The 18,567-nt window shown below is 44.4% G+C and overlaps 1 long non-coding RNA gene across 1 annotated transcript in view; it reads right to left on the minus strand.

The window, feature by feature from the left end:
- The window catches only part of LOC119625059 (uncharacterized), a 68,588-nt gene extending 64,802 nt beyond the window's left edge, over positions 1-3,786 (minus strand). Inside the window, exons 1-2 of the long non-coding RNA XR_005241184.2 lie at positions 3,582-3,786; positions 2,632-2,721 (exon numbers count right to left, since the gene is read on the minus strand). This is a non-coding gene — a long non-coding RNA (uncharacterized lncRNA). The remainder of the gene's footprint in view (positions 1-2,631; positions 2,722-3,581) is intronic.
- Positions 3,787-18,567: the final 14,781 nt, after the last annotated feature.

Below are 18,567 nucleotides of genomic sequence, written 5' to 3' on the forward strand. Positions count from 1 at the left end.
GGACAGACAACTCCTACTTTAAAAAGTGTTCAGGTCTAAATCATTCTCTATACTCAGTGGTTTATATGAGCTTTCCCCAAAGCTTCCGTTGCCAAACAGAGTCCCACAAGAAGATCATATGTGTAGAGGAGATCAGTGATCTGACTAACCCTGTGATTGGTTTTGGTCATGAGGCTGCACAGAATCAAATGGATCATTCATTGATAAACATCATGAGGGTTCTTATAATTTTTTCTGAACATCCTGATTTACATTTCATATTTTAACATTTTAAAATCTTATAAATATAGAAAATTACGGCTTTTTTTTTTTTTTTTTTTTTTTTTTTTTACCATCACCAGTGATGCCTCCAGGCCCCTTCCTTTATTAAAGCCTAACATGAGCCTTTTTATGTTTTTTACAAAAACAAAACAAAACAAGATTCTACTATCCAAGTTCTATTCTTGTTGAATTTAAGACACAATCTCTGACCTCAAAGTGGCCATGGAGAAAGGGTGGAAAACCATTTTCTGCACTGCACCTTTACCAGGGAAAACTGGAGAAACAATATGTACTCATATGAACTCTAGTGTGTTGTGTGTTGTAGCAGCTTTGTCAGGTCTGGTATGTTATAGAAATGTCTCTAAATCATATAAGTATAAATAGCATGATAGGCCACAAAGCAAATCCAAAATCCTCCTTGTCTTCTGCTAGTTTCCAGACATGATTTCCATACAAGGATCCTCTGCTCCAGCCCAAATGGAATTTCCCCAGTGGTAAACACCTCTTCTACATCACCACCTTTGCCTACCTCTGCCTCCTTCAGCCCTCTTCTCATCCACCCTGACCCAGGACCCTCTCCCTCCTTATATGTGTTCACTCATTCAATCACTTATTCATTTGTTCTTTTCATTGATATCTACGTCTATCCACATCCAATATCCATATCCAACTGGCAAGCAAGTGGCATCTGTTTCCTATTAACCAGAGTAGAAGCCTAAGAACTTGTGCCCATTGCATGTTGGTATTGAAATTGCCACGGAAAACACAACACAGTCAAGCACTATATGGAACGGGACTTTACTCACATAGAGAAGAGACACAGCAAGATCTGCTTTAGTAGTGGGTATCATTATCCCATGGTCAGCAGGTCCATCCCAACAGCTGACACGGGTCATTGGGTGACCCCTCTTATGCTGCAGCAGAAGGGCCCATGCCCTGCCTGCAAAGAACAGATAGAGAAGTGAAGTTTCTAAGTGCCATGTGATGCATGCCCTTAAGCAAAGCAAAAGAGTACAAACAGAAAAAGATATTCCCACAAAAGTTGGTAAGTCCAGCACAGGCTGAGGATTCTTTATTTCATGGTAAGGAAGTCTTCCAGGCCCAACGCGTATTCTTAGGTGGCCAAGCAGGGGTGGAAAGATAGCATGCAAGAGACTGCCTTTCCCAACACACATCCCCACCTTTATCCACATGTGTATCTGCATCCATATCTATCCATATCCATATCCATATCCATATCCATATCCATATCCATATCCATGTCTACGTCATCTCCCAGGTGCTATCAGTTATATTCATCTTCCCAGTCTTGATTCATTTATTTTGATGGTGGATTTTTTTCTCCTATATTAGACCATGAGTTTCTTAGAGATAGTAGCATGATTTACTGATTTTTGCATCTTACATCAGCACACAGTAGATCCTTAAGGATTTGAAGATATTGAGGAAAGCAGCACCTTTGTCAGGCATTGTTCTGGCCAGTTAGGCCTCACCACCTTATTTTAACCCTGGTTACCCTATGACCTTATTCACCTTTGACCTTTGCACTGGCTGTCCCCAAATCTGCCTATGGTTGGCTTTTTCTTTTCATTCTTATTTAAATTCAAAAGTCATCTTCTCTGAGAGTCCCACCCTGACCACCTGACCCAGGGATCCCAACCTGATTCCCACACAAAGTTATTCTGTATCCCAGGGTCCTCTTTCATTCTCCCCATAACACCTATCAATGCTGAAGTTAGCTTTTTAATGAATTTATTGATTTGTTTATTGTCTGTCTTCTCCAGACCCTTTCCCAACTAAAATACAAGCCCCATGGTGGCAGGGTTAGCTTATCTTTTTTGAGGCTGTATCTACAGCTTAGAGTAATGTCTGACACACAGTAGGTGCTCATTTATCATCCAGTGAAAGAGTAACCTCAAGCAGAGGCTGTTACTATACCAGTGTTTTTTTGTTTTGTTTTGTTTTGTTTTGTTTTTTTGAGATTGGGTATCACTCTGTCACCCACACTGGAGTGTAGTAGCATGAACTTGTCTCACTGCAGCCTCCACCTCCCGAGCTTAAGCAATCCTCTCACCTCTGCCTCCCAGTTAGCTGTGTCCACAGGCATACTCGGCTAATTTTTTTGTAGTTTTGGTAGGATGGGGTTTTACCATGTTGCCCAGGCTGGTCTCAAACTTCTGAGTTCAAGCAATCCAACTGCTTCAGTCTCCCAAAGTACTGGGATTACAGGCATGAGCCACCATGCCTGGCCTATAGCAGTTTTGGAGATGAGGAAGCTGAGGTTCACGACAAGACTCACGTCAACAGATCTGAGATCCAAAGCCCTTTTCAAAGCCCAAGTCTCTTGCAGGACAAGAGACTGCCACTTACCAAGCACAGTGGATACGTTGATAGAAACATGATGCTTCTACTTTGATCAGACTTTCTGATGTTTCTCTTATTCCCTTGTCTATTTTGAAACTGTAGACAAGCAGGCATGTGAGTCTCTAATTCCAGAAAATTTTATTTACTAGCATAACAATAAAAATAATAGCTTCAAAGTATGCTAAGAACTTTGTATACACTATTTCACTTAATCCCCACAACAACCCTATTAGAAGGATAATTTAATCTCCATTTTACACATAGAAAAATAAAATTCAGGAAGATAAAATACCCTACCTAAGGTCAGTGGTATCAAAACAAGAATCAGAAGATACAAGCAGTAGCTGAATGTAGTGGCTTATACCTACAATCCCAGCACTTTGGAAGGCTGAGATAGGAGGATTACTCGAGGTCAGGAGTTTGAGACCAGACTGGGCAACATAGTGAAACCCTGTTTCTTCAGAAATTTAAAAAAAAAATTATCCAGATTCAGAGATGTGCCACCTGTAGTCTTCGCTATTTGGGAGGCTGAGGCAGGAGGATGGCTTGAGCCCAGGAGTTCGGGCCTGCAGTGAGCTGATTGCACCACTGCATTCCAACCTGGGTGACAGAGTGAGACCCTGTCTCTAAAGAGAGAGAGAGAAAAAAGATACAAATGGCATAATTTGAGAAGTGATTGATAAAAGACTAAGGAAACCAAGACTCAAACTCACATCTCTGCCTAACCACAGTGTTAGAGTAAACACTCCCCAAAGGCAGGCTCTGAACTGGGTACCAAGGATACAAAGACTCATTCCCTGACCTCAGCAAGCTCACAGTCTAGAAAAGGAAGACCCAGTTCGGACAAGAAAGAAACCACGCACAAGACAAGGGGAAGAGGAGAATGGAGAAGGAAGGCTGTGGGGACATGCTAGGCTCCTGCAACCTTAATGGGGGTAAATATAAAAGTGATTGACCTTCTAGTTTTTCAGTGTAACACCAGAGCTGTAGAGGGAGAAGGGCCACTAGGAGATTCCATTTCAGTGATGTAGCCAGCAGGAAAGCCCACGTAAGTGACAGCCTGGAGAAGTATCTGGCTACCCTGGACCATGGCAGGAGGGGAAAAAGAGGAGTCACTGTAGGGTGACTAGAGTGATCCTTAGATCCAGTGGTTTACTTCCCCTCCCAGTCTTGAGGCAGCTGCTGTGACTCATGACTCTTTGGCTGCAGGAAACCCATTATAACCTAACTTTCTGCCTAGGGCAATTGGTTTTGGTTTCATTTTCTAGTCTGGAGTATGATCAGGTTGTCTATTAAACTTACAAATTTCCTTGAAATTTTCAGTTTCATGAAGAATGAAAAAGAAGTGATCTTGTGACCATGTGATCACCTTGCTGAATGTTCTAGAGCTGACCAGAGGGACAAGGGACAAGGGCTTCCTTATCAGGATGAAGCCTCGGTCTATGAAGCCAGCAGTCCCAGTATTTGAAAAAAAAAAAGTTGTCTCAGTCAGTGTTCTAGCAAAAAATGGATGGTACACTCAAACTGTATAACTTGGAGGGAAATTAAGGAAAAGACTATTTACTTAGATGCAAAGGAAACTCTGGGGCTTATAACAGCAGGGAGTCATCACCTTCCCTATCTCTTAAAAGGCAAGAAGAGGGAGCAGTTCCTGGAACAAAAAGCGGGGAGTTGTAGGGACAGGGCTGCCCAAGAAGATGCTGCCTTCATGAGAAGAAAGCAGCCAAGCCCTAGCAAAATCCTGAAAGGAGGGAGCAGGGAGAATAAATCCCCCATCCTCACTCTCCTGCCACTCCCTGCATCTCTTGCTGGTAACTCGCAAAGTCTGGGCCCAATTGGAAGTTAGAAGGCAAGGGAGATCATTGATGGAGCTCATGCAGATCAACCTCCAAGGGGGCAGAGGTGGGTACAGAAGGGTGGGGAGATCTGGAGAGCCATGGAAACTCATGTAACATGTAACAATAGTTATGGCTGGTAGGTAATAACTATACAAAGAGTGACGATTGGGGTAGACAACTGCCATTGACTACTCAGGATACATCTGGCCCTTTCGAAGCACTTTTATGAACTAGCTCTTTTGATTCTCACAACAAGCCCTTAAAGTGGACACTGTCCTGGATCCATTTTCCAGACTGGGAAACCAGGGATGGAAGAGGTTAAACATTAGCTGGGAAATGAAGGAGTATGAACTCAAACCCAGGTGGCTGTGGTTACAGATCCAGGGCTTGTTGTCCACTGGACAGGCCCATCTTACCCAAAATGATAACCGAGGAGGTAGGTCCTCAATCATTGCTGAAGGGGAGGGACATGCGTATGGCCTGGGGAACAAGAGGAAATAGTTCCATAAGCATTGTTTGGCATAAATGAGATGAAACAAACACACTTCATTTAAAAGATGTTAAAATATCACCCAAGGGAGTGGGGGTGGGGAGACGGAACCAGACAGAACAAGCGAGAGCAAGCAAGAGTGAGCATGTACCAACTGCACATAGGATACAGGCCAAATGTCTAATTATAGCTGATAAGGCCCCTCCTGATCTGTGCTCTGTCGACTCATCTTTCCCTGTTCCCCATGGGGCACTGTGTCCCAGCCAAAGGAAACTCTACTTAGTTCTCTAAATAGCCCTGGGTCTTCTGCCTGGAACATTTCACTCCACCTTGTATTTAACCATCTCAAATCCTATTTATCTATTGGATCCTAGTTTTGGCCTTTCTCTTGCCTTTCTTCCTCTCTCCCTCCCTCCTTCCTTCCCCAAGCAAATACTTATTGGCATCGGGTGTGTGCAGGTACAGTGGCCAGTGTTGCTGACCTGGGTCAATACTGGTCCTTGCCTTCATGGAGTTTCCAAGAGGAAATCTTCCCTCCATGCCCAAGTGTAGGTTGGGTATTCCTCCTTTGTGTTTTTGCAGCCTCTCTTACTCTGTCGACTAGCACCTGGTTTTGTGCCTGTCTCCTCTCTCAGACCATAGACTCGTGAGGGTGGGACTCTGTCTGATTCTGTGGGTGTTCATTTCCTATCACTGCTATAACAAATTACCACAACTTCACAGTCTAAAACAACACAAATTAATAATCTTACAGTTTTAGAGGTAAGAAGCTGGACACAGGTTTCACTGGGCTAAAATCAAGGCAGTGGGAGGCTTTACCGCTTTCTGGAGGCTCTAGGGAAGAATCCATTTTCCTGCCTTTTCAACTAGAGTCTGCCTGTATTCCTTGGTTGATGACCCCTTCCTTTGTCTTCAAAGTCAGCCAAGGCTGGTCTTTCTCACATCATATTTGGACACTGATTCTTTTGGATGCTGATTCTTTTGCCTCCTTCCTCCACCTTTTAAGGACTCTTGTGATTACATAGGCCCACTCAGATAAAGTCAGCTGATTAGCAACCTTAATTCCATCTGCATCCTTAATTCTCTTTTGCCACATTCCAGGAATTGGGACATGCTAGTAGATGAGGGCAAAAATGGAATGTCTGAATATGCAGGATATGCATGTGTGTGGAACACATAGAATCTCTATATATGTCAAAGGCAACACATGTAAATATGTTGTATGACCACAAGAGCACATGTGAACGTGTGTGGTTTAGGAGGTATACACTGCCTGATCTCATTAGTTGTGGTCATATGCATGTATGTGTGTTGTGAGGTGGGAAGACCACTTGAAGGGAGAAATATAAACATGAATAGGCAACCAACTACTATTTTTCTTACAGTTGTGAAATATTTGTGTTTTTTCTCCCATTATGGACACTTGTACTGCAGAGACCTGAATTTCTTCACATGTACTGGTGACCACCCTCAGAGTGAAGGCAGCATCCTCTCTGGGCCAGTAGCTCTTCTAGAAGGGCCTATATGAGTCAGCCTGCAACTCAGACATATTCAGTGCTGCAAGCAATGAAATCAATCAGAGCCTAGTTTCCCATTGTCCTGTGAGGGTAAAGCCCCCTGACATGGAATCCTATTTAAATTTCCAGATCATCCCTTACCTAATTTCACAAATCCAAGAGCAGCAGAGCCCTTAGGGATCATCTAACCTGAACACTTCATTTAACAGATGGGATAGGGCCTAAAGAGTGGGGACTTGTGCAGGTCAATGCGACCATCCAGAGCAGAACAGGAGGAGGGACCTCTATTGCAGTTAAGATCTTAATGAGGTGACTCTTGCTTGAGGTCAGGAATGTTGCATCACGTGCTCCCAAAACATCAGGCTTCTGTAGAGCCCCCTGCTCCCAGGTCCTCATGTTTCTAAGAGATAAAACCCAGAGATGGTGCTTCTAGACACAACCTCTTCCTTCCCAAGAGAAGCTTCTACTCACAATCTCCATCATTTTCTCACACAGGAAGTTTGGCTGGACATTCTAAAAGCCTCAAGGAATTTTTTCAACCCATCTTTTAAAGCTTAGACCAAAGCTAGAGCAAAACTGTAGCTTCTTGCTCAGTGTTCTTTGGTTCTGTCCTGGTCCCCTCAGCATTCCCAAGCATATATTCCTCACCCACATATATAAACCAATGTGTTTATGCAACAATTTTGGGGGTTCCTACTAAATATGACCTCTAATGCTAGGTGTCAGGCACACTGTGGTGAACGAATTGACCTGGATCCTAGCCCTGAAAGGGGTGGATAATCATAGAACTTCCAGGTTACATCCAACTCCAGTCAGCCCCAAAGCTGTTTCACTTTTATTTATTTATTTATTCTTTTTACTTTTTATTTTTTGAGATGGAATCTCACTCCATTGCCCAGGCTGGAGTGCAGTGGTGCAATCTTGGCTCACTGCAACTTCCTCCTCCCAGGTTCAAGTGATTCTCCTGCCTCAGCCTCCCTAGTAGCTGGGATTACAGGTGTGAGTCACTACGCCTGGCCCTGCTGTTTCACTTTTAAATACGAGAGAGAGGGAGAGGTGGACACCTGCATCGGAGTGAGAGTGAAGTGGGCAAAGAGAAAAGAGATCACGAGAGCAAGAAAAAGACATCAGAGGCACACAAAGACCCAGAGGGAGACAGTGTGGTGGAAGGCCTAGCTGTAGTTGTGTGCGCCCTGCTGTGACATCAGTGAAGCACAGCGGGTGTTCTGTAAATGGTCATGCCCTTCCCCAATAAGGCTGAGAGCAGAAACCATTCATTTACTCTCATGCTCCCAATGGATATTTGTTGAGCATCCACAGTGTGCTAGACACTGCACCTGGCATATGTCACATCCCTAACTTTGACCCAGGGGTCTACAAAGCAGGTCCTCACAACCCTGTACTGCAAACAGAACAAGGGTGCTAATCCCTATCATACAGACAGGGGCTGGGCAGGCCCCTGAATGCACCTCCCACATTGAGTTAAGAGTTCTTGTACAAGAGAGATGCTAGCTTCAATCCCTAGGGTAGAGTAGGCTCTCTGAAGAGTGAGTTTGCATGAATGAATCAAGCACTGGAATTTAGGCCTCTCAGATCTGAGAATCCTTACTGTCTCATTCAAGTCTTAGCAGGGGGACCCCTGCCCTCAACCCCAGAGCCTCTTTGCTATCCTATTCCCGAATGAAACATGTGCCAACAGGCAAAAGTGAGATCATCTTGGAAGCATCCTGGCACTTCTTCCTATGCAACAGAAGCTGAGTCAGGGCCAGATCAGAGTCGGGGGAGGTGGGAGCCTGAGCCAGGCTGGCCCCTACTTTAATTCCTCATGTTTAAGGGACACGACAAATTTAGGCTTGACCCCCAATGGGTCCAAGGGGGTGGAAGTACATGGTGGCAGGAGGATCCAGACAATCCGTAGCACCTGGAGTTAGAGGAGGTCCAAGCTGATTTCCCTTTCATTCTCAAAGGGGATCTCTGAAGGGGACACAATTTGCTGCCTATAATAGCAGCCCCTGCCCTGTTCCAGTCTCCTCAGTCACCCTTAGACCTAGAACAAAGCTCTGTCCGTGGTTTTCTGAGCAATGCTGGAAGCCATGTGTTCACCCTCATCACCACAAGCACATCCCCAAATGGGCCTCTCTTGAAACGGGCTCAGTAAGGCCTCCTATGCCCATCTTAAGTCTCTCCCATAGGCCAAACTCTACAATGGGTAGAAGGGGTATAGTGTGAAGATGTGTGCAAGCTGCTTCAGAAACACTTGAAGGGAGCAGCACTCTGCTTCGAGGAATTCAGGAAGGCTTCATAGAGGAGCTGGGGTTTAAATCGGGCCTTTAAGCATAAGGAGGGGTTTGTTTTTTTTTTTTTTCCAGCTAGAGAAGAGGGAGAAGAGCACCCTAAGTCAAGGGACCAGCATGGAGCACAGAAGAGCATGGCAAGTGTTTCAGGGAGTGGCCACATGTGGAAGGGCATATGGATGTGGCCATTGAGTGGCAGAGCAAGCCTGGGACTGGCTTAGGGAGGGCTCCGAGTGCCATGCTTCAGGTCTTGGACCAGCTGCATAGGGTGAGAGGAACATAGGTGGTTTCTAAGCAGGGAAGCGATGATACTGAGGTCAGAACACTCTTGTAGCTCTGGAGATTATTTTCATAGGGGGTAGGGAGAGTGAGATTTGATGGAGACCAGCAAGGAGGCTGCAGCACTGGTCTAGGTGAGAGGCAGTAAGAGTCTGAATGAGGCAAATGGCTGTGGGGAGAGAAAGGTGGACAAATTTGAGAGACGTTGGGCAGGTAGAATAAACAGAACTCAAGGCACGATCAGACAAGACAGCAAGGAGTTAGAAGGACTCCAGGCTTCTTTCAGGGGCTTTAGGGGATGATGGTGTCACCAGGTGGGGAATTTGGAGAGAGAACAGATTGGGGGAAAGAGCAAAAATTCCATTTTCAACAGAGTGGGCTTGAAGTTTCTGTCTGATATCAGGTGAGATGCTATGGCAGCCTGGAGACATGAATCTGAGGTTCTGGAGCCATAGGTGGTAGTGCTATCCAGAGGTGGATGGAGGGAGAGGTTGTACAGAAACAAGCAAGGCACTGACAACCATATTACGATGAGAGAAAGAAACAACACACCATCCTTTTGAGCCTCTGTGTCTTCTAGAACTCAGGATTGCTATTGGTAGAAAGATTCCTCAGTCTTCAAACTGAATATGCAGACATCAAGATTAGGTTTACACCTTCTGGCTGGAACAAACATTTACCTATCCCAGAATCCCAAGATTTTGCTAAAACATATTAGCTTTTCATTTAAAAATCTTTATTTCCTTAAAACACAACAAATTTCAGTCTGTGGTGGGAGGCAGAAAGAGCTCAACCTAGAACGAAAGCTCAGTGTTTGAGGCAGCCCTTTCCTCAGCTGGCTCTTACCTACATGGTATTGTCCAAGATTCCTTGTATAAGATTAGCAGATTTTCTCTGTATTACCAATTTACATATTTTTCTTCCAGCCCTCAAAAAGAGTGTTTCAGGGTTTTAAAATTTCCTCCTGGCATTGTACACAATAAGGAATAGCAACAGGGTGCCCGGTCACCGAGGCTCCCATGTGCCTAGGAGAAAATGTTTACGGTACAAGTTAGCCTGAAGCAAATCCACCATCAGCGTTTTCATAAACCTCACAGAAAGAAGAAACAAAAGCTGTCGAAATGTGAAAATAATTAGGGAAGAGACTTTCCCAGGGAACGAACATGGCCCACACTGTACAGAGGGAAGAACAAACAAACTTTGGAGAGGTTATGGAGCTGTAAAACCCTTGTTTATTTCTGAAAAAAGAAATAAGGTTGGAGAAAAGCCACTAGGTCTGCACAATAATAAATCGCGTTCCAGGGGGCGGGGAAGGAGGAGTGAGACTGTAAATTCAGAGTCAAAAACAAAGCAACATTCCAGCAGTCCCTGGTGGCGTGTGAACCTGCGCCATTTGATTTCTGGAGTGATCTGGCTCCCGCCAGCGTCAGTGTCCTCAGAGAGTCAAAGTGCCCTGTCTGGTTGCTCCTCGGGGTGGTCACCCGTCAGAAAAGCATTTGGTTTGGGTTAAGATATCTAAATCAAGTCTTAGGGTTGTTCAGCTTTCAAAAAGAAAGAAAAAAAGCAAAACACCGCAGTTCCCTCTTCTCAAGCTGAACTTTCCACAGCAGTTTCAGCACTGACAGAAACTGCAAGGAGCTCAGTGAGGCGTGGCCAGGGCCAGCCCAGGAAGGCCCTGGAGGAAATTCCCACAGCCCGGTGCCCTTGGAAGGGGAGCTCCCTAGACCTCTTCCCGCCCTCGGCTGTAAGTAAATTTGCCTGTGAAAGGTCACAACGGTCTCTTGGCTAAGGGATTTTTCTCCAGGCAAACACCTCAGGTTTCTGGGAGAGACAGGTACAGTTTCCTGAGAAGTCAACCTCCTAGAAACACCGAGAGTAACTGAAAACCCTGCGCCTTATAAAATGAAGACGGAGGTCGGGCACCAAGCTGCAGTTTTCCCATGTGGTGAAGAGCCCAATAACGTTCTTTGCTTCAGATTTTCAGACTTTTTTTTTTTCTCTATTTTTAAATGGAAATTCAAGTGAAGGAATTTAATTCATTGAATATTGACTGAGTGCCTACTACCTGCGTATGCCAGCTTTAAAAGCACTGTCTTATATACTCTGCATAACAATTCTGTGAGATAAATACCATTATCATTTGATATTACAGATGAGGAAGCGGAGGATCAGAGTTTACATGATTGACTCAGTATCACACAGTACCACACAGTAAATGGTGGGAATAGAATGCAAACTACAGCCTCTACCTTCGTTTCTCTTAATCACTAAGCTCTGCTGTTTGAGTAACACAAGGTTCCTGCCTACAGAAGCTAACTGGTTCAAAAATACAGGACATGAAATGTTTCTACAGTTAATTAGGTTGCCTGAGAGCTGAGTAACAATAATAACAATAACAGTGCTAAGAAACTACTAATTAATGAGCACTGAGCACTGACTATGCATGCCCATGCTAAGTGCTTTCCTGTATTATTTTAACCTTTCCACAACAGCACCCTTTGAGGAAGGTGGTATTTCCATTTTACAGACAAAGTAACTGAGTCAGAGAGCAGACGAGGATCTTCCCGAAGCTCACCCAGCTAGTAGGTGGCAGAACAATCTCAGAGTGTCAGCTAGGTTCTAGTAGTGGCTCAAAGACGGGTTCATGTGAAGAGTCTTGGGGTCTTGGTGGTCCCTGCAGAATATCACCTATAGGCATAATATTTTCTTTTTTAAACTTGAAATGACTAAATGTATAATTTTGTGCTAAGTCACATGCCATCTTAACAGGTTTCTGGGATGGGCAAAAACCAAAGACCTAAATGAAAGTATAAGGGTGAAAAAGTATGAGGGCAAAACATAAAATTAATACAACTCTATCTTTTCACTTCTTTCTCTCCTTGCAAAGTGAGTATAGAGGGTTCCTATTGAATTTCGTCAGTGGGTCACATCGGTTCAGCTATTGTGTTCCACAAAAGGAGAGGTAGAACCCACCTCCACCACCCGGCCGTGTTTTGTCATTCTTTAATATTAATGTAATAGCAGCTGCCCTTTACTGAGCATCCACATATGACAGGTGGGTTTTTATCCTGTCTTCCAGATGAGGAGATTCTGGCTCACGGAGGTGAAGTGATCTGCTCAAGATGAAATAGCCAGTTGGTGAAATTACTGAGACAAGCACTCAGGTCTGTGGAGATTTTCTGCAGGGCTATTTCAAATCCCCCACATTAGTTCCACACCTCATTCTTATTTCTTTATTTCTGCTATTTTTTCCCCTCACTTGATGTCATAGTTTCCTATTGACGCTGTAACAAATGACCACAAACTTGGTGGCTCACAACAACACACGTTTGTTCTCTTACAGTTCTGGAGGTCACAGGTCTGAAATCAGTGTCCCTGAGCTGAAATCAAGGTGTTGGCAGGGCCACACTCTCTGCAGAGGCTCCTGGGGAGACTCCATTTCCTTGCCTTTTTCAGTGTCTAGAGATACATTCCTTGTATTCCTTGGGTCATGGCCCCTTCCTCCATCTTCACAGCCAGCAGCGTAGCATCTCTCTCTCTGATGCAGCATCCATGGCTGCTTTGAAGTAGTCTAATCTCCCTCTCTGCTTCTTTCCACACATTGCCTTCTTTTCTGTCTGTGTTAAATCTCCCTCTGCCTCTCTCTTAAAAGGGCATTTGTGATTGCATTTAGGACCCATCTGGACTCTCCAAAATAATCTCACTAACTCAAGCTCCTTGACTTAATCACACCTTTTTCCATTTAAGGAAATAATCACAGCTTTCAGGGGTGAGGACCTGATATCTTAGGGGGACATTTTTCAGCGACCGCACTTTCACTCAGAAAATTACACTTTGCATTATTTTTACGGAAGTGGAAGTGGGATTAAGTTGGATCATCCACACTATCTTGCTTGGTCTGCTTGGTGACCGTGAACACTATATGTTTACTGATTTCTTTCCAGCTATTCGACTTTGTGAGCCAGTTGCCTCATTAGAGTGTCCAGTTCATGGTGCCCTCTCCCTTACATGGTTGTTATGAGAAAATTTCACACAAGGCAATGCCTACTCAACAGTAAAAGATAAGGAATTAAGCTCATGAGAAGGAGAAAAGTGCCTTTAGGGAGCTGATGACCAAATTGCGGCAATATATCCCACATACACATGAAAAGTTGCCTAGTAATGCCAAGGATTGTTTACTAATTCACAAGCCATGGAGGACAAATTGAAATTCAGAAGAGAAAGTGTCCCACGAGCTGAAGAGGTCAGAGAAGGCTGGAGGGGCTGCAATCTGCATGGAGTTTTGAACAGTAGGTAGGATTTGTAACAAGTAGAAGGAAGCTACCATATTTGAACATCTTCTATGGGCTGAACCTTTCATACCTGTCATCTCATTTATTCCTTACCACAACCTTGAGTGGTGAGTATTATATGTTTACAAATGCGGAAACCGAGGCTTGATCAGAGAGATTATGTCCCTTGCTTAGCTAGTAGATGGCAGGCAGAGCTGAGATCCAACCTTAATCCACCAGACGGCTGCGTGTTCTTTCTGCCCTCCAACATCTTTGGCCTGCCACCCTGGTCTCAGGGCTAAGTCATGGTAACATGGTCATGGTGTCCATTGGACAAAGGGAAGAAGATGCCAATAGTGCAGAGGAAAGACACTACACGATGTGAACACCTACAATAGTAGAGGTGGCCCACAGGCTAGATCAGACTTGAAGATATAGTTTTGGATGGGCTCACCCGAGGTTTAAAGAAAATATGAAGCCCATCCCTGCAGTTAAATTAAAAAAAAAAAAAAAAAAAAAAATGAGTCGCCTGGGCACGGTGGCTCACACCTATAATCCCAACACTGTGGGAGGCCGAAGCGGGCGGATCACCTGAGGTCGGGAGTGCAAGACCAGCCTGACCAATATGGAGAAACTCTGTCTCTACTAAAAACACAAAATTAGCCAGGCATGGTGGCACATGCCTATAATTCCAGCTTCTCGGGAAGCTGAGGCAGGAGAATTGCTTGAACCAGGGAGGTGGAGGTTGCAGTGAGCCGAGATCGCGCCACTGCACTCCAGCCTGGGCAACAAGAGCAAAACTCTGTCTCAAAGAAAAAAAAAAGTCATCAACATAATGAAGGAGGTAGATTTTAATTCCTACCACCCACTTTCAGGCTTTAATCTCCAGGTTTCTATATGCATGCTGGTTGGGGACTCTTGGTAAACCATATCTTTCAACATGCAGGCACTCATTTTGACAAACACATCAGATATTCTCTACCTTCAACATTGATTAAACTTTCTAAATAATGTCATGACTAAAGACACATTAAAGCACACTTGTATGTTTGAGCCATACCTCCTAGAAGCCCTGCTACAGGTCCCTCCTTTAGCATCACTGAAGAAGCATCACATGACTATTTGAAATTAATAATACCTCTTGTCAGACATGTATTGGATTTGTGTACAAAACACTTTCCTATCCCTTTGTTCTTATTATCCTCAGAAAAGTGCTATGAGTTAGAGGTTCCTAGTCCCATATGCAGATGAGGCAATTCTTTAGATTGGCAGTGACCCCTATTGGAAAGAACACTGTGTCTGGGTTCAAGCCGTTGTGAAGTATCAAGCCAGGGCTTCCCTTTCCTGGCCTTAAGGTCTCTACCATGTGGAGGTGGTCAGACAAGATAGCTTGTACCAATCCATCTACTCTGAAATTCTGTGAAAGAAGAGCAGAATTTTACAACTGTAAACATATTCACCAATGACACAAAACGGCTCCAATTTAAAATAAACTGTGAACCTTGGTGGGCAGGTTTAGAGCTTTAGTATCCATTTTACTCTTCTGACCCAGTTCTGCCCATATCTCTGTAGGCCCAGAACACCTTGCCATGTCTCCTTAGCACAGGTTTTTAGAAGGAATGAATTCCTGACTGTGAAAACTTAAACTGGTCCACTGAAGAAAGTGAGGCTCAGAGAGGTTCAGTACCTTGCCTGGGGACACACAGCTGGTGAATGACATTGTTCAATGCAGGCAGCACACAGGACAGCAATAGTCTGTGTAGAGAAGTTCCAGGTAAGAACATTTTCTCTGTGATTCCTCCTGGGGCTGAATGTCAGGTGAATTCAGATCTGTCCTTGAGGTTAGGCCCTTTTAGGTCAGATTCTAGAAGCAACCCTTGGCCTTTTGGAGGTCTGAGGCCTCTGCTTTAAAAATATACAGAGGGCCATATGGCATTACAAGGCAAGGCTGTGGATATATCTGAGCCAATGTGGACACATGTTTGGGTCTGAAGCCAAAGGTTCACAATTGGCTGGAGTGGCCCAGTGGGTGACGGTTTGTCTAGCTGATGGTCCGGCACCGTCATGAGTCACAGCCTCAGGAAACAGAGCCATGTGCTTGGAGATGACACTGCCTGGGACACCCTGAGCCCTGGTCCGTAGCATCCTCTCCACCTATCTTTACTTTGGTTTCCTCCTCTGTAAAACAAGAAGACAACGCGAATTCCCAGAACTGTTCTGAAGCATAAGACCACCGACTTCACATCTCAACTTGTTTCCTTGCTGTGTGATTTAGGGCATGGTATTTAATCATCTGAGCCTGGCTTTCCTCATCTGTCAAATAAGCATAACAATGATGTCTCCAAAAGGTTGTGGTTCAGATGAGATAAAATCCTAAGAGTAAGGAGCCTGGCGCTTAGGATAAAGGCAGCCAATTTTGTTAGACTCTGAAAGGGTTTTAGGAAACACTAAGAGCCGCTGCAGTCTACGGTGGAGGTGAAGGCAGCATCACTGCTGTGTTGTTGTTACTGTCCTTGACAGATGGGCCTGGATGAGAGGTCTGAGGCGAGTCAGGGAAGACATGAGTCATGTGAGGGCAGCCCCCGGAGCTCCCAGTGCAAGAGGCACTGCATTTTAGACTGGTTGTAGGATTCATTCCACTGCCTTTTTCAGCCCCAAAGACACTGGAAAAAATAAAAAATAAAAAGCAAACCACAGCATTTTCAAGCCTCCCACTGGTTTTGCCTTTCGTCCCCCCACGTATTGTTTTTGGGAAGGGCTGTTTCAGCCACAGCGCTGTCAAGAAAACAAGGTGGTTTCCCTTGACCCTTGGCAACCAACGCATGCTTTTTCCTACGCTTTAGTGCAGAAGCCCACAAGTGATTTTTTAGAATATAAAATTCTTCTCTATAAATAAACCCTTACGCTTTCTGCTGTGGGTCTTGGAGGGGTGAGTTTCTTCTTCTTTCTGAACTCAGTAACGGCTAAGATCTCCTCCACAAAGGAACTGCACATTGCGAAGCAAGGGATATTTTGGGGAATCACCTGCCATTGTGTTTTCCATCAATGCAGGAATGGCAAAGTTCTGGAACTTTTACTTAAAGATCCACTATTCCTCAAGAAGACCTATAGCCTCCACAGAATATCCTAGCCCCTCTTCCCCTAGAGATTTTACTGCAGCTACCCTTACTGGCTTTCCAGAGTCTGACAAATTAAGCATTTATAGGAATTGACTCAGTAACCCCAGAGCAGTGGAAAGAGGATGAGTTTTAGAGTCCAGAGACCTGGGTTTGAATGTTAACTTTGCTCCTGACTAATTGTGTGATTCTGGACAAAAGGCTTCTATAATTTTGGGCAAGTTACTTAACATCTATGTTAAATGTATGCCTGTCTTGTTTTCAGGATTCCTGAAATGGATATAAATGGTCCATAACTCATGGAGCTGTGGTGAAAATTAAATGGAAAAAAACAATGCATTTGAAGCCCCAAATACACAGTAGGTACTCAAAAAATGGTAATCGGTACTAGGTAAATTCTCAGCATGACTAGTTATCATCAAGAAAAAGAAGGCTCATGCAGCACGGACTTGGAAGTGGGGTTTGATGAAGGGACAACAATTTATAGGGATAGGGACAGAGCTAAGGAAACCAGTAAGAGATGTTGTAGCACTCAGAGACTTGCAGTACGGGGGAACCATTACTATCCTGAATCTGCAAGGACAGGAGGAGGGCGAGATGTTGCTGAAGCCATGGAGGAGGGGCTGCTGGGAGGAACTATGATTGCAGAGGAACCCGGCCACTGACAGACCCTGGCACAGAAGCAGGGAAAGAGTTGGAGGAAATTCCCAACCTCTTTCTCCTCCCACCCTTTAATCTCTTGCTGATGCCTACCACTGGCTAAAGCCAACTGGAAGATAGGAGGCAAAGGAGCCCCCAGAGGCAATCAGAGGCATTAACCTCTCTATGGCACAGTGCATACCAGAGAACAGATCTGGATGGAAAGGGGGTACAAATGGAGAATCACCAGGTCAGTCAGAGAGAATTTATTGTGATTCACATATTGGCTAGTGTTAGTCCATCCAAATCATGAATAAATCTCCTGCAAAAATCCTAAAGTGGTGACTGTGATCACATCACTTCAGGAGGAAAAACAGCACATTGGACTCCAGTGCCTAAAGAAAAGAGTTCCCCTCTCACCAGGCAACCTGACCCAGGCCCTCTCTCCCAGCTTATCTCCTGCCTCTCCCCTTCTGGCATTCTCTGGAATGCACATGCCCTGTCATGCTTCCCTGCTTTCCACTTACAGTTCTGTTTGAAACTCGATGGGTGAAAATTTGATGGGTGAAAATTCTCACCAATTCTCTGCCCCATCTTCCTCTGATTGGCCAACTTCTCATCCTGCAACAGTTAGGCCAGTCTCTGCGAAACATACCTAACCAATCCTTCTGTATGTTCCCATACCTCTAGAAGCAGCAGAGAGTTACAAGCGGGGCTATTCCTGGTTGCCCTAGTTCCTAGCTGCATTGTGCACTTGCCATTTAATACTGTTGGTATGTAATTATCGTCATGTATAAAGTGGGCTGATAATAGTGCCCATCACATAGGGTTTGCCTAGGGAAGAAATAAGTCCGTGTATACAAATCAATTAAAACAATGCCTAGCATATAGTAAGTATGTAATAAGAACGGATATTGACTAACTTAGTTTTATTTTTTTATTACCATTTTGTCATAGCACTTAACTCACTGTAGTATAATTCAACGTTTATTTTATTCGACCATTGATTCTGCGAGTAACTCAAGGATAGAGTCTATGTGTGTATTCCCAATGCCTGGCATAGTGTTTGGCACATAGTAGGTGCTCAGTAAATGTTGGATGAGTGAATGAGTTAATGAATGAATACATGAATGATACGAGGACTCAAAGTGAGTTTTTGGAATCTGGTTTGAGTTTTCATGTGAAGCACACTATATGCCTTTTCTCAAGAATTTGAATAGCAAAGAAGTCAGATCCAAAAACATTAAGCCCCTGCAGAGTCAGATGGGGCCACTCAGCAGGACAACACTTCTGTAGGCCTAGTTTGGGTGGAACCCTGCCCTGAGCGGCCAGCCAGTTTCTAATCTAATTGTGTGATAAAAGAAACACCTCCTCCACCCTTCACACTTCCTCCTCCCACATTAGAAACCAAGAGTAATGATGTGCATTTGTGCCAGAGACCCAGCCATCACTGGGGAAGACACACAGGTTCCCCTGTTCAGGCAAAATCATCCTCAGG

This window comes from Chlorocebus sabaeus, chromosome 20 (assembly GCF_047675955.1).
Source record: "Chlorocebus sabaeus isolate Y175 chromosome 20, mChlSab1.0.hap1, whole genome shotgun sequence".
Lineage (NCBI taxonomy): Eukaryota > Metazoa > Chordata > Mammalia > Primates > Cercopithecidae > Chlorocebus > Chlorocebus sabaeus.